Raw genomic sequence first — 14,269 nt, 5'->3', positions numbered from 1 at the left:
AAAAACCATGACTGACAAATATCTTTGCCAGCTGGAGACAACATCTGTGTGCTGCATAGAGGCAGCTACCTCTGGGGGAAAATGCAAGGGGTGCTCAATGATGCAGTGTACCCTGGCTCAGGAAGAACATACTCCATTTCAGAGTGCTCAATGTCCATCCCTGTCCCTAGGGTGGTTCCCAGTGGCAGAGCTGCCCTGGCTCCTGATGGGGTGGTGGGATGGCCCTTGTCACCTCCAAGCAGTCCCTCGATACTAGTTGCTCCATGCTCACCTGTACTGTTGTGCTGAAAGTGTGCCTGTGCTCACACCATTCCCTGTGTGAGCTTGTCCTGTCTCTAGGAGAAGCCAGAGGACTTTTCATCTCTTCTGTGCATCCAAAGGTCAGGGTAAATAAGACCATCTAGACCCCCAACTAAGAGTATGTCATTGGAGAATGCTGTTTTGTCATGTAGGCAGTAGTTACCCCTGCTTATTGGATCACATGAGGTCACAAGCACAGCTCGCAGGGCATGGTGTGGGCAGCCTGTCTGGGAGAAACTCTGCACTTTTATTTCTGTAGAAGCTTAGGCCTTGAAGAAGGTAAGAACATATCTCCTGACTTCACCTTCAGCGACAATCTTATTTAAGTGTATCTAGTCACACACAGCTGCTTGATTGCTACTGGAATTTCCATAGCAATGGCAGTAATTAAATAATGTTGGGCTAGAGTCAGATTAAATATTTCCTAAGTAGTGAAATTAAATTACAGGGGTTACATGATCTCCTCTATAGAGAAGCAGGATGTGTAAGGGTTTGTATATCATCTCCTGTAGCTCTGCTGAACATAGAATAATGTTCCTTAAGCTACCACAGCACAGTGCATGCCCACTAAATTTGAAATAGGTCTCTCATGTAATAATACGTCTTGAAAAGGCTCTGCAGCCCTTGGTCAATACAAGGATGGTTATTCATGCCCTCTGCTGCTACTTGAGTCTACAATCTTTATTGTATCTCTTCAACCTGCTACTGCTTGTGTATGTACCACAGTTGTGGTATGATTACTTATGCAAAAAAAGATATGTGCACACAAAAAGATGCCCTTTGTGATTTGTTGTTCCAGTGGACAGTGACACATGCTAACAGTGTTAGCTGGAGCTGTAATTGAGAGACTTTCACAACAGACCTGCACCTTTCCATCTAATAATACTGGCTGGTTGCAGCTGCAGTTTTGCAGACTTCTTTTGCTCTGGGAAAAGAATATTAAAAAGTGCTGGTGGAACTTATGTGCCCACAAAAATCCTGAAAATGCTTTTAATGCTTTCCAGCACAGGTTCTCTGGAGCTTACCCTTCTTCCTGCCTGCTGAGCTATGTTGTCTATGTGGTCCACAGAGCCAATGGGCAGCCCCCAGGAAGGTTTGAGAACTGCATTAAAACCAGTGGGAGGGGTAATGTAATTGAGACCCTTTTTCTTGTGTTCTCCACACTCTGAAACAGTCCACAAAGTCAGAACTCTAAACCTGTGACTTTACCACAGGATTGATCCCTTCTTTGCATTCATCTCTATGTTTTATGGGGTTCTCATAGATCATTGCTGCTTTGGAAGTGAAGCTGCAGAAAAAGCAACTAGTTTATTCTTCCCTGAGTTATTTTTTTCTGATTTTTTTTTCTTCCCAACTCTCTTTGATAGCTTTATTCATGCTAATCCCAGGCCAAAAGGATCCTCCTCTTTGTATATCTGTATATAAAATGTTTCAGCATAATAGGTCTTTGATTGTCTACTAATATCAATAGGCTCTCCTGCTGTCCAAAACCAGATGTGAAATAGAGCTGTGTGACTTTTTATACTGTTTCACTAAAACTTCAATTCATACCCAAGCTACTGTGCATCTTTTTCTGCTATGTATTTGGAAGTGTGAAGCCTTTGCATGTTATCCATGAATGGATGCCTCCACATTACCTTGTAGCTGTCAGACTGGATCAGAGGATGGGAGCAGCTGGTGCTGAAATATCTAAGTATATGTTATAAATACTTCCAGGATTTAATGTCTGACTAGATTTAGTCCAATTCCTTGGAGTGAATGTTACTATACTGTTATAAGGAGTACTACTTGATTTGGATATTTATGATTGTGCTAGGGTTTTAAGAGTGTTTCATGTGACCCTGCAGCAGAGTTTCTGGTTTGGTTTCCTCCAAAAGCACTCTTGCATGCAACTCAAAAGTACATCTGTAGTGTGAAACTCCATACCTGAATCAAATGAGCCAGAGGAGAGAGGGATGAGCTCACTAACAATCATACTACTGCTCTCTGATGAAATGCTGATGCATGTGCAGCCTAGAAGAACCCACCAAGAAAGCGTAGCCTGGTGACTAGGATGCTCAGTGGAGATGTGGCCTACCTAATTTCACACTTGTGCCACAACTAGCATTCTGCACACCCCTTGGAAGGCACTGGTATTAAGTTCTCCACTTGTAAGACATATTCCCCATTGATGTGGCAACACTCAAAAGATTAAGAAGTGAGCATTACAGTGGTAATAAAGGTACATAACTAGGAAAAAGTAATGAAAGTCTGAGGCCTAGAAATTAACATGCATATGAAAATTATGTATTTCCTACACATCTCACAAAATAAATAAGTATCATGAGTAGACTTCATTCCTCACTGTTTTTGGTGACAGGTCGTATCTTCTATAGCATGGACCTGAGACTTGATTTACATGAAGAACATGGCAACTTCATAATCACCCTTGGATTAAAAAAATGAGTATTCAAGCATGTTCACATCCATAGACATGTTTTAAAGGCTTAGACAGTACCAGTTCCTGCTGCCATTAGTACAGTTTAAGTTTTACATTCATAGTCATCTGTACAGCAGTGATGAAGTAACTCAACCAGAACAGCTGCAGGGCAGCTCCATCAGCACTATTGGGGCTCAGTGGCTATTCATCCATCTCTGAGCATGCCAGCTCCATTCTGTGCAGCACTGTGCTGACTTCTTGTTTCCTTTTATTTGCTGTTCATTTCAACTCTGAATAGAGTTTGGTAGATGACAGGAGTTTTGCAATAAAGAGAACCAAATAATACTACAGGAATGAAGCTAAAAAGTTTTTCCTTAAGAGACATATCCATGCAGCTTGGGAGAGAAATCAAGACGCAGATAATTAGACAGAATTTGGGCTCTCACTAGCATCAGCCAGTAGAGAAAGGAACAGGTGTTGTCAAGACAGGAAGGATGAAATTTGACTTAAAGTCCAGTAAGAGTAGTTCCTGGTAGTATATTTGGCAGTGAATGTGCAAAATATGTATGAAAAAGAAAGGTACTGATGAGGAATCTGTAAAACTGCTGTGCACACCTGCTCATTTGTCTTAACAAACAAGGGGAGATTTTATCTGCCTGTTTCTGAATCACAGTTCTTCATGGTCAGCACTGTGACCAGAGGGAAACACATCTGATTGGGCAAGCTTTGGCCTGGGGGCACCACACTCATCTCAAGGGTCCTTGCTCTATCACTCTCAGTCTCCCAAACACTTCTGTGTGAGTTTCTGTTCTACTTCCACAGAAGCTAGACAGAGAAGTGAAACTTTAAGGTGCAATTCGGCTACTAAAGTATGCAAGCTCTCTGCAGTGACCCAAAACTCCCTTAGGAAACCTAGGAACTACAGACTTAGGATTTTAGTTTCCATATTTGTTTTAGCAACAGAGCTCTGTGTTTTCAGCAGACTCCATTGCTGTGTTGTTAAGCTGTCAGGAAACAACTCCAAGCCTATGCCATACAGCCATTAACACTGATGCAGTCTCTATCCATACAAAATCTGCCAGCCTACATCCTCTTGTCAAAGAAATTTGTTCAGTAAAGGATCAGGTTGTTGCATAAGAGAAGCTGAATCAGAGAACAATTTTAGGGCAAATATGTGTCTCCTCTGAGGAAAAGGCAGATAAAACATTTAAGAGTATTCACCAGGAAAATTAAATCAAGCTTTCTTAATTTCTCCCAGGATAATAATTTTTGTCTGACCAAATCAACTGTCTGCTTGCATGCAGATGGATCAGTTTATTCTTTTTCACTGAGACAGGTTGCTTGTGGGAACACTTCTAGTCCTTTTCAAAGCCAAGGAACATTTTATACATATCCCAGAAGCACAAACTACTACTCCTAGATTGGTCCTTCCTCCTTGCTACAGGGTGCTTGTGTCCTGGATCTATTGGTCTGTCTGCTGTTCACCAGAGTGCCTCCTGCACTGCTCAGATGGGAAGGGAGCAGCAGGAGAAGGGAACAGGTCAGCTCAAACCACATAAATGGATCATCATTTAACTTGGTCTTGAACAGGCCAAGGAGGCAATCTTTTAGAGCAACTATTTTTACTTGACTTGGATCACAGGAATTCCTGCTGTACCTCAGTCTGCTTTCTTTCAGCTACCCAGGACTTGTCATTTAAAATGAAAGATTAAATATGTCCTTGTGTTGATATCTTGGCAATGCCCAGCTGAGCCAGCAGACAGATGCCATGTTACACTAAAGTAGAGTTTGTCAGCACTGATTCTTGTGATTAATAGAAGGTAATTCAGAAAAATAAAATCCTCAAAGAAGGGGAGAGAGAGAAAAAAAAAGACACAGTCTAGGAAAAAATATCCTCTAGCAAGAGTGCTGACATGCTTATTTATTAAACCACTAAATGGCTTGGTGGCTTCCTGGTGTTCAGATTGGGAGAGGTCACATAGCAGCAGGAAGAAAAAGGCATAACTTAAGTGGTGAAGAAAAACACTCACTTATCTGTTTTTTGCACTTTACTTAATGCTGTCTTGAGGCATTGCATACTTGCTATATTTTGAAACAATGGTAGGGAAAATTTCTCATCCTTTTGACCATGTTTCAAGAACATATCTCTAAGAGTTAAGAAAAATGTTATATTCTATTTCATAAAATCTTTAGTCTTAGAAAAAAAGAAAAGCTTAGAAAAGCTATTGCAGAAAGTGCTGTAGTTGCCACTTCTTTTTGATGTGTCTCATAGCAGTTGTCTGAAGCACACTAACTCACATAATCTGCTTTTCTGCATCTGATTGTTATTTTATTAACTGGAGTGAATGACCAGGTTATAGAACTAATGGCACAATTCTCTTTTGCTGATTTGCTTTTCTCTTCCAAATGGTTCATCTTTTTTTCAGTGATACTGTGATGTATTTTGTACCTAAATGCAAATACGACAAAAATCCCCCTACTTGTACTAGTAGGAGGGAAGTCTCACTTACTTATGCCCTGAGGAAAAGGAGCCTTGACTGGTGACATCCCTCAGAGTGCTTGTTGGTTTGTGACCATGCCAGAAGCACTGTGCTGCATCTACACTAAGGATAAATGTCAGTCTCAAGCTCCAAAATTCAGGTGCATGTTTCAGATGCAGATGTCTGGCACCATTTTGGAAAACACCTAAGAAGACTTTCATCGGTGGTTGCAGGCAGAGCAATTAAAGCCATTGCACAGATCTCCATCACTGAGATGGATTAGCTCTCTTCAGCTCAGGCTTTCAGGAGTGATTTGAATTAGTCCAGTCTAGCCGTATTCTTGACATGGTTTTTGCATGTTTCAGTTGTGGGGGAAGTGATGAAGCGTCTTACTATATTAGGAACGGCAAAGCAGTATGACATGACTCTCTTAGCTGCATTGTCCAAGAGAGCAAAGTTTATTATTCTTAATCTTCTTTTATACGCATGCTTGAGAAGGTCTGAGAGGTAAAACTCTCATTGGTCATTAAAGCAACACATCACCATCATTGGTTAAGTGGATCACCATCCTTTGACTGTTTTCCTAAACAACACCTGCAAAGATTGTTGTCTTTTACCAAGTACTGTTTGGATTCTTTCTTATGCTTTCTCAGGTCAGAATGAGAAGCCTGTGTGACTTAGTTTCACACAGGCTCTGTTCCTTGCTTGCTTTTTATATTTAGCATCCACAATGGTGGCTTGGAAGACCAGTTATATCTTCAGCTATTCACTACAAGGTCAGGCAATACCGGTCTCAACACCTGGCCTTTACTTGTTTTAACAAGGAATTTCTACCTACCAACATAGTTTCTAGTGACCAACTGTGATGAACTACTGTTGACTCAGATCTTGTATGCATTTTCTCATAGATTTAGCTCTGTGGGAAAAAAATCATTTAATAGTTAGTTCTAGTACCATAAAATACTGCAAGTGTGCAATGAAGTTCATAATTTCTGCTTTGAAGCAATCAAAACGCCCTCAGAACCATAATCTGCATATATTTTGGAAAGAAACCTTAAGTATATACCAGCCCTAAGATTAAAGCTATTCTAAGAGAATAAGATTGCAATGTGGCTTAGAAAATAGCTGCCAGTTGCAGCACTCTTGATCACAATGAAGAACTTTTGATGGAAGTGAGAGAAAACCACTAAAATTTTTGGCAGAGAAAATATCTGCAGAACATAAGCTAAAACTATGACATGAATTTGGACGCATGAATAAGGGAAAAACCTGTGAATTTTCTTTCTCTTGCTTGTAATAATTTGCCTTGGAGTACATTTTCTTATTTGGAATTACCAGGTAAGAAGTGTGATATTCTATCATTAAAAGAATATATAGCCTCCTAACTTTGTCTAGAGATAGCTCCTGTATGTGACAGAAGTGCAGCCAAATGATGAATTTATTGCCTTGAACAAGGGTTTAAAATTAGCAGAGAACTCCTTGAATGATATGAAGTAAGGAAGCACAAATGCACAAATGATGCAAATTCTTTTAGTCATGATATCCTAAACCTAACCACAGAAAGAAAGCAGAAGGTAGCAGAAAGATTATATGCTTCTGCTAACCGTTCTCTGTGAGGAGAAATGAAAGCCATCACTTACAAAAACAGTGCTGAAAGTGCATCTGTAATGCAGGGGAGGAGACAGCTTGTGGTGCTAACCTTGCTGCACCTGTATGAAGGATTTCTTGGCCCCAAGAAATGCATGTGTGTAAATAACCATGAAGATGAGCTTCCAACCTTCTCATCATAGCCAACAGAAAGGACTGCAAATTCCCTTAGCTGCTAAGTCAGACACCTTATCTCCTCTCTTCCTCATGCTGATCTTGCCCACAATGATGCTTACAAGGCATATTTTTATGATTATTTTTTATATTTCCTGAAATAGAGCTGCAAGTTGCATGTACCAATGATTGGGAATACTCCATGTATATGCAGAAGATGTTTATGCATCTGCAATAGTCAAAAGTGATGTGTGCAGTTAAACCTACTTTTCTCTTTGCTGGCATTTAGCAGCAGACAGGACATTCCCCACCAGTATCTAATAGTACTGCTGAAGCAAATAGCTGTGCCTTTGCAGTGCACCTTCTGAGAATGGCAGGAAGGCAATCTCCATTTTTCAGCTAACTATGTCTTTAGATGATTTTCCAATTATCTGATTTTTCCTGTGACAAACCAGTTTGACTGAAGAGGCTAGAACCTTGTATATGTCAGGTGGCATAACTGCAGAGGGGGTGGGACAAACATACTCCGCTGACATTTAGCTGCAGGTAATAGAGTGCATATGAGAGAAACTACTGCCATCAATTTTCCTTTCACACCTCATGGTCTCCTAGGAGGTGACATTTTGAATTTGGAGCTCTTGCAAAAACGTCAGGCTCTCTGAAGGTGACTACCGGTAATTGAACCACATACATCTGTCTGTGGATTTAGGAATAAACAGATATAACTTATTCTGAGAAGCCCTGTTCCATACTGGTAAAAAATGTCATATTGCCAGATTTTCACAGGTTATCTATGAGTTAAACTAGTAAAACAAGGAGGTTTATAGCATAAAACCCTGAAGAACTAATTCAGTTCTTCACAAAGCAACAGGAAGACCCCTGAGAATACCGAGAGTGGGTTTGTGTGCCCTATTATTTTGTAGTAGTTAAGGGGCAGACCGCAATGAGGCAGATGTAGCCCAGACTATCTGGAGTGGTCTAATGTTTGACCTCCAGTTTTGTATACTTTTAAGTTAAGATTGTACTGTCAGTCATTTTGAAGAAATGTGCAAATTTGTATCAATACTTTATGGCAAAGTCAAACTACCAGTTTTGCTTGATAGAAAATGGTAATAATTAATGCCTTGCCACTGTCTTCTGTTGTGGTCAAGATATGAAAGAATCCCATTCAATCCTACATTTGTAGTAGACACACAATGCAAAACCTATAAATTCTGCAATGGTAGAGTCAAATCTTGCTAGACCTGGCACATGACAGTTGAAAGGTGCAGGTGAATTGGTGTCATCATGGCAGGACCCATGACAATGCTGGAAAGCCATGCAATCCAGGAGAGTGTACTCTTTCAGGCCACGTATTCATTCACCAGAAGTTGAGGGTAGATCTACTATCTGCAAGAGGAGATCCAGAGCCCTGAAGAGAGTTAGTAAATGTGTAATCAAAATAAAATCACTGATGATGTAAGGTTAAAGTAATCTGACTTTAGACAAAAGGACATCAGAGAGAAGATCCAGACGTTAAAGGATGAACATCTTCACCTAAACTTAGCTGTGCCACGTGGTAATCAGTTTCAGCTATTTCTGAGGGTGTACTTACTGAGGGTGAGAGTAAGTTACTGCTCAATTAGAGAAGATGCATCAGCCCCTGGCCTCTGTGGATAATCTTAGAAAATACTATATAATTAGAAAAAATTATAATGTTTGCTTTCAAAGTACTACTGGTTTTCACTGGTAAACATAATACTCAGATATGGTGTATCATCCTCAGTTATTCACAGATGAACTCCCCAGTTAAAATAGCTAGTGAAATGTTTCATTTCCCAGCCACAACATTCAAAAGAGGCATGACTTGCTGGTCAAAACTCCAGTGATGTTTCTTATTAAAGCCATATGCTTTAGAGACTTCAGTAAAGGATTTCTTAACTCCCTGCTAGAGTAAGAGATCAAGTACTTTAAGAGCAAAAGTCAAACTAAAAAGAAAATAAATTATGATTTTGGTTTCATGACATTGGGCTATGATTTTAACCTAAAAGTTTTAATATTTCAGGACAGAGCATAAGCTAATGTGTCATATGTCTAATTATGTCATATCCATCACCTTCCAGACAATACTTAGGGCAATATGAGAAATATAACAACCAACATTTCACAGAACCACAGAATAAACTGAGTTGGAAGGCATCCACAAGGGACATCAAATCCAACTCCTGGCCCTGCACAACTCCATTCTTAAGTCACACCATGTGCCTGAGAGCATTATCCAGATTTCTTGAACTCTGTCAGGCTGGTGCTCTGACCAATTTCCTAGGGAGCCTGTTCCACTGCCCAGCCACTCTGGCAATGAATCTTATCCTGATACCCAGCCTAAACCTCCCCTGACACAACTTCAGGTCATTCCCTCACATCCTGTCACTGTCACCACAGAGCAGAGATCAGTGCCTGCCCCTCCTCTTCCCCTCCCAAGGAAGCTGTCACTGCAGTGAGGTCTCCCCTCAGTCTCCTCCAGGCTGAACAGACCAAGTGCCCTCAGCCACTCCTCACACGGCTTCCCCCCAAGGCCCTTCACCATCCTCATGGCCCTCCTTGGACACTCTCTAACACCTCAATGTCTTTTTTGTGTTGTGGCACCCAGAACTGTCCCCAGCACTCGAGGTGAGGCTGCCCCAGCTCAGAGCAGAGCAGGACAATCCCCTCCCTTGCCCGGCTGTGATGCTGGGCCTGATGCACCCCAGGACACCGGGGCCCTCCTGCCTGCCAGGGCACTGCTGGCTCAGGGTCAGCTTCAACCAGGACCCCCAGGTCCCTTTCCTGCACTCGTTTCTGCTTTCCAGCCTGTCATTTGTTTGTCTGTCTGTGCATCCAGGGTTGCTCCATCCCAGTGCAGAATCTGTCACTCTCCCTTGCTGAATTTCATTCAGCTGGTGCCTGCCCAGTCCTCTCATTTGTCAAGGTCTCCTGCAGGCCCTCCCTGCCTTTGAGGGAGTCAAGAGCTTCTCCCAGTTTTGTATCATCTGTGAACTTGCTCAGTACCCTGGCCAGTCCTGTGTCCAAGTCATTTATGGAGATGAAGAGCACAGGGCTGAGGGTGGAGCTTCATGGCTATTATGGAACCCTGCTAGGTCACCAGGCTGATGTCACCCCATTCACTGTAACCCTTTGTGCCTGATCCCTCAACTCGTTGCTCACCCACCACGTGATTTGTTTATCCAGCCATGTGCTTTGTCCAGAAGGATCCTGTAAAAGACAGCATCAAAGGCTTTTCTGAAATCCAAAAAGATTACATCAGCTGGCTTCCCTTGATCAGCTAGGTGGGTTATCTTGCCATGAAAGGAAATCAGGTTTGATAAGCAGGACTGTCCCCTAATGAAGCCATGCTGGCTGTGACCAGTGACTGTGTTGCTCTTCAGGTGTTTTTCAATACTTCCCAGAATAATCTTCTCCACAACTTTACCAGGCACTGAAGTGAGACTGACAAGCCTGTGGTTTCTGTGTTGCTCCTTCTTGCCCGTCTTGATAACTGGGACATTCATCAGCTTCAGTCAGCTGGGATCTCTCTGGATTCCCAAGACTGCTCAAAAATCAACAAGAGAGTTTTAGAAATTACATCAGCCAGCACTCTGAGAATTCTTGGATGAATGTCATCAGGCCCCATAGATTTGTAGGGATCCAGCTGGAGCAGCAGATCCACAATTTCAGGTTTGACTGGGAGTTGAGCATTCTCACAGTCATGGTCCTTCAGGCATTGAGACCCTCTTGCTTCTTCACCCATGTTGAAGACGGAGGCAAAGAATACATTAACAACTCTGCCTTGTCTATGCCACTGTTGATGAGGTGACCATTTTCATCCAGTAATGGGCCAATGTGACTTCTATACTGCCTTTTGCCATATATTTGATAAAACACTTTTTATTGTCCCCCACATTTCTGGCCAGCTTCAACTCCAGTTGATCTTTGGCCACACAAATTTTCTCCCTGGCACTGGAGTTGTTTGTCACTACACTTGCAAACAACATTTCTTTGTTCTTTCTATATCACTTGACCTTCCTTCCATTGTGTGTATACATTCATTTTTTGCCTCATTTCCAAGAGAAGATCCCTGTTCAGGCAAGCTGGCTTTCTACCTTTTCTGCTTGACTTCCAACATTTGGGAATTGCCCACTCCTATGCCCTTAGGCAGTGATGTTTGAAAAGTGAGCAGCACTGATGGACCTGGGTGCCAGCAAAAGCATTTTCCCAGGGGACTTTACTCACTAGTGCCCTGAGCAGCCTGGAGTTTGTTCTTCTCATGGTCAGAGCTGAGGCTTTGCTGGCACTTTTCCTCCTGACAACAGCTCTACGCTTTGTGATCACTTGTGGCCAAGAGAGCTGTTCATCTCCACTTTGCTCACAAAATACTCTCTGATGACAAGCAGCAGATCCAGGAAGGCATCTTTCTGAGTTGGTTTCCTTAGGATCTGCTCCATACAGTTGTCGTCCAGGTTTTTAGGAATCCTTCAGCCTAGGTTGTACTAGCTGTGTGATGATCTCATTTAATTTCTGGCAAGTCAAAGTCCCAATGCAAGGACAAAAGCAGTTGACTTGGAATTGTCCCTTAGTTCCCCAAAGCATTTGTTGGCATTATGGTCCTGGCTAGAAGGTCTATAGAAGATTCCCACATTGGCATCCACATTATTTCTTTTCCCCTTAATTCTTATCCAGAGGGTCTCAGCTGTGCCATTGCCGACTGTGAGCTCCATACATTCTAACCCTTCCATTACTTTTAAGTCCTGTTGCAGAGAGATGGGCTAACTGGATATAACTTTCCAAATTGTCCCATGCTTTGAGAACTCATGTAAAGATGTCATCCAGAAACAGAAAATCTGCACATCAGTAAAACCTCTAAGCCTCCAGATAAGCAAACATGCTGGGAGATTAAAAGGGTGCTTTCTCTCTGTACTTCCTAAAGGAGCATAGGTCAGCCATGCATTCCCAAAGAGCTTTGTCCTCTCTCACATCTTCAAAGTCACAACACGTGCTCCTTAAAATGTGCCCTGCTGATGCAATTCAAAAACTCTGACTCTTGTGTCTGTGGTATGCTAAACATGGCTTGTCAAGTGTAGAACAAACAGCTATGGCACAATTCAAAGTCAGTAGGAAAAATCTGGTTTTCTCCTGCAGGCTTGTGGAAATTATCAGCTCAGTTCTACATGTTCTCCCTCAGCTGTTTATCTGTCCTGTGACATTCATTGTCTAAATTCAAAATTAAAAGTGTTCCTGAGGCAATGAAAGTCTTTAAGCACTTGCATTCCAGACTACATCAAAACACAGTGAAGGGTGATGCTTCCCTTTCAATAGCTATGCCTGGTTTCAACTTTTCTTGCAGCCACATTACCTTGGTTTACAGCACCCACAATGCCTGTTGGGGCAGAGGTCACATGCAAGGCAGGCCCATGATGTGAGAGGCTTCCCTGCCTAATGAGACAGTCCATCTGTGCAGGCTGCACCAAAGTGGAGGCTGATGCATGAACAGTATGTATAACTGGAATTACACATATGTAACTATGTGTTTTTGCAGAGTTCAAGCCCTGAGCCTAACTGGGGCATTCTAAAGCTGTAATAAGCAAAACTCACCTCCTTTTGAAGTGTAGATTTTGTAGTGTACTTGCATCTCTCTTTACCTGTCTTATTTCTTTTTTCCCCCTCCCTTCCTCCTTAGCATGAACACTGAATATGTAGATTGAATAAAGTGTCTTCCTAAGAAAATTAGCTACCATCTTGAGGAAAAAAAAAAACAGCGTAGAGCTTGTACCAGGGTGGCAATAATCATTTTGTGCAGCTCCCATCCTGACAATAAGCCCATAATCAGTGGAATAGAGCTTGAAGAAAGCATAAAATTACATCAGGGCTTCCATTACCTTTCATATTACCCGTAACTCAAATACTTATTGCTTCAGTGCTGGAGTTATTATTTACTTTTATAAGATTTTAAAATAGCACTTTAAAGAGGCAGCCTGCCCTGTAGGCAGAGAATCCAGCTCGGAAAACAAAGAAAGAGCAGGAAATTTCGGTGTAAGCCCCCAAATGTCAGGTTGCTTATTTAAACCATTCCTGCTGAAATCTAGCAAGCTACATTTCTTGTGAGATTTTCAGAAATTAGAAGTGTATTAGAAAGCCTTTTTTTTGAAAGAACCACTATACTTCAATATCAAATCTTTTATGGAATATGATATTGTGCAATATAATGAATAAAGAAGAGAGGTGGTGCTTGGTTATTTTGGGTCTCATTTTTTGGTTGTTCTTTTCTCTTTTATTTTCCTTTCCATTTAAATGACAATCACATTACTTGATCTTCAGCGGCTCTTAATTTGTGAATAGTTCAGCCTGAGTTTAAAGTAAGTTTGTGACTGCTTCTTCCCTTATTCAGGCTATTCAAATAGTCTTTTCACAATCTGTTCCAAGTAACAGATAAAAATAACTGTCATGCTTAATTTATTTTAACAGTGCAGGTAGATTGCTTGGATTTTCCACATTTATTTCCTGAGAACATTATGAGTTTTCTATCTCAGTAAAAGACAGTTTATAAGAACACAAGAAATTCCCTACTGGACTAGAAGAATGATATTTGACAGCAGCAGGAAGAGGCTTCACATAGGGAGAGCCCCAGTCTGTATCCCCTGTGTTTCCTCCAGCATCACGATTTCTAAATTAGGGATGTCACTGGGCACATCTCTGCCTTGTCCCTTTAATATGTTTTCTGAATCTGTTATCTCTTGGTTTGTTTACATGGAGACATTTATTTGTCTGGGTCTTTTTTGTTGGTTTGTTTTTGTTTTTGTTTTTGTTTTTTTTCTCTTACTCTTTTGTTTTGTGCGTAACACCCTCATCATCTACATGGTGTGTGAACTACCATGTTTAGCACTACTAGTTCAGAAACCTCTGTGGAGAACAGACAGTGAACCTAAGAATGGAATTGTTATAAATTATGGCTCGTTAAACAACTTAGTAATTTTAAATGTCTAAAATATGACTGTGAAAAGATTAAATGCTCAGGAATTTTTAATTCACAGTCTGAATTTCAGACCACCTTAAAGGAAGCTCTCATAGTATCTAGAGGCAGAGGCAGTCAAAGTAGTCATAACTTTCAGGAATTTTAGCCTCTGGCAATGTTTGTTGCAGAGAAAGGATCAGCAGAATAGGTTCACAGAGTAAGGACACACTATTTAATAAGGAATTAGGTTAGCAAAGGAAGACAGATGGCAAGAGCAGACAAGACAGTTTGAGACCTAAGGCCTAATTCAGATTTGACACAGCTAAGCTGAATGGCCATTGTAGT

The 14,269-nt window shown here is 41.4% G+C and overlaps 1 protein-coding gene across 2 annotated transcripts in view; it reads right to left on the bottom strand.

The window, feature by feature from the left end:
* PALM2AKAP2 (PALM2 and AKAP2 fusion) overlaps window positions 1-14,269 on the bottom strand; it is a 267,992-nt gene that overhangs the window by 107,191 nt on the left and 146,532 nt on the right. The gene's annotated exons all lie outside the window — the stretch shown is intronic.

This window comes from Pseudopodoces humilis, chromosome 4, assembly GCF_049639895.1.
Source record: "Pseudopodoces humilis isolate 2021_Gansu_Grassland_sample_001 chromosome 4, ASM4963989v1, whole genome shotgun sequence".
NCBI lineage: Eukaryota > Metazoa > Chordata > Aves > Passeriformes > Paridae > Pseudopodoces > Pseudopodoces humilis.
This window is presented reverse-complemented; position numbering and strand designations above follow the sequence as displayed.